The sequence below is a fragment of the Nanorana parkeri genome, unplaced genomic scaffold (assembly GCF_000935625.1).
Source record: "Nanorana parkeri isolate BGI_ZX_2015 unplaced genomic scaffold, ASM93562v1 scaffold2977, whole genome shotgun sequence".
NCBI lineage: Eukaryota > Metazoa > Chordata > Amphibia > Anura > Dicroglossidae > Nanorana > Nanorana parkeri.
The window spans coordinates 75,418-78,087 of NW_017309245.1; the positions used below are offsets into that span (position 1 = coordinate 75,418).

The window sequence follows — 2,670 nt, forward strand, 5'->3', positions numbered from 1 at the left end:
AATGGCGAGGGGGGGGGCGATGTGTCCAAGCCTAAAAGGGAAGGATCGTCCTCCGGCAAAGGTTTAAGAAACATGAAGTGTTCATTACTGCCCCCCGGGGGTCACTCTGAGAATTGCCCCAGTTCAGTCGTACCTGAGCTCCAGCTGCTTGCGTTTTTGCACATCTTGGTTGTGGAGCTCCTCCAATCGTCGCAGTTCTTCTTGTCGTCTCATTAAATCTACAAAGAGAACGTTGGCTGTTCAATCGATTGGATCTCACATACTAAAGATAGCAGAGCTGTGAGTCTACGTCCCACAAAGGGCATCATGGCCCCTCCACCCGACGTCCCACAAAGGACATCATGGCCCCTCCACCCGACGTCCCACAAAGGACATCATGGCCCCTCCACCCGACGTCCCACAAAGGACATCATGGCCCCTCCACCCGACGTCCCACAAAGGACATCATGGCCCCTCCACCCGACGTCCCACAAAGGACATCATGGCCCCTCCACCCGACGTCCCACAAAGGACATCATGGCCCCTCCACCCGACGTCCCACAAAGGACATCATGGCCCCTCCACCCGACGTCCCACAAAGGACATCATGGCCCCTCCACCCGACGTCCCACAAAGGACATCATGGCCCCTCCACCCGACGTCCCACAAAGGACATCATGGCCCCTCCACCCGACGTCCCACAAAGGACATCATGGCCCCTCCACCCGACGTCCCACAAAGGACATCATGGCCCCTCCACCCGACTCAGCCTACGTCACGCAGGGGACATCATGGCCCCTCCACCCTTCTCAGCCTACGTCACGCAGGGGACATCATGGCCCCTCCACCCTTCTCAGCCTACGTCACGCAGGGGACAGCCATTTTAAAGACGGCACTCCATAAAAAGTTCCAAGTAAGCGTTAGCCCCCCAAATGCACATTGTTAAAGCCAGACAAAGCAGCAGCAGCAGCACGTGCAAATGACGGACTTCCAACAACTTGTACAAGTTTATATTTTTTCCATGAAAACGTCGGCTCACCTTGGCGCATAAGCATAACCTGGTGCTCATGTCTTGAAGCCTCCATCTCGATCTCCATCTTCTCTTGGGCATCTTTGATGTTTCGGTCCACTTGATCCTGCTGCTGCTTCTCCATCTCGATCAGGGCCTTCCAACGCATGGCATACTCATACTCAAAGCTGCCCGGCTGGGCAAAACGAGGGGGCTGCTCCCGCTCCCTGGAACGGAAAAGGTTTATGTGGCCTCAGAACACACTCACCAGAGATAAATTCTTCACCATCCAGCTGTTCCATGGGTTCTACAGTTATAGGACGAGGAAACCTGGACAACAGATCACAAAACAAAAGTCAGTTCTCATGTACACAGGTCTGCCATAGGTACACATCTTGGTCACACTCCTACCACCCCTGGGTGCAAGGGACCTCCTCCCCTTCCTCAGGCCTGAGTGAGCCAATTGCCGGACCCGAAAACGGTCATGTGAGGAAGGGGGAGGTAGCTTGTGTGCAAATCCAGCCAACATGTTTACTGTTTTGGTAGAAGGGGGGGGATAAAACCCGGCTGTTGCAGAGATTCCCCCTCACTTCCTGTACCCCTTTGAGGGTGAGAAATGTCACACGTCAGTCCACGGAGCAGATTTCTTGCACACTTCCTGTCTGGTGATGTCATGGCCACAGAGACAGAAAAGTAAAATCTCTTAAGAAGCCCGAGAAATCCAGAGCTTTCCGTGCCGCCGGCTTGGATGCGAACTCCACGATTCCTTTGCCGCTGGGCCTCCCGCGGTCGTCCACAATGACGATGGCTCTCTCCACCTGACCGAAGATGGAGAAGGCTTCTTCCAGCAGCTCATTGGACACAAACTGAGGAAGATTCCTCACCGAGAGCGCAGCGCTGTGACATGCAAAGCGCACACGCAATTGCTTCCCCCGCAGAGGAAGATTATCCAGCTCCGCCTTGGCAATCTCTGCAAGAGTGCGTGTCTCCACCCCCCCAACTCTTGCCACTCACCAGCCGGATGAAGCCGAACCCTTTGTCCTTGTGGATGAAGATCTCCCCGGCTTTACCATATTTCTCAAACAACTTCCTCAGCTCCTCCTCGGTGACGTCGATGGGCAGGTTCCCCACGAAGAGACGGCTGCGCTGGGTGTACGTCTTCTCCCCGGGCTTCTTAAAGCTCTTCAGATCGATTGTGACCCCTTCAGCTACAGGAAGGAAGGAAGGAAGAAAGTCACCCAAACTATTTCCTCTCAATCATTCCCCACAAAACGCGTCAGCGCCTCAAATCTTTCATTTGTAACAAGTTTTGTATCCGACGACCATAGAGATGAAGAGGATTCCTCCTGGAAGAGAGAACATCCGACCCACCGAGGATAGAATGTCCGCTCCAAGCCTAGTGTCATCTACAACAGTGGTCCCCAACCCCCGGGCCGCGGCCTGGTACCGGTCCGTGGATCAAATGGTACCGAGGGCGGAAGATGGAGGAGACATTGATTGGGTGCCGAGGCAGCGGAGGAGGCCTTTTTCCCAGTGCCAGGTAGGACGACGACTGTGCTGGCAGGGCCCAACGTAGATTCTGCACAGCCCCCCTGAGATCCGGCAGACTGCAGGGCCTGTGGGGGTCTCTGCAGGATCTGTGGGGGGGCTTTGCAGGAGACAGCTTACGGAGACCCGGGGGG

The 2,670-nt window shown here is 55.3% G+C and overlaps 1 pseudogene; it reads right to left on the reverse strand.

Moving 5' to 3' along the window:
* Window positions 1–2,670, reverse strand: part of LOC108802603 — a 13,089-nt pseudogene that overhangs the window by 6,966 nt on the left and 3,453 nt on the right.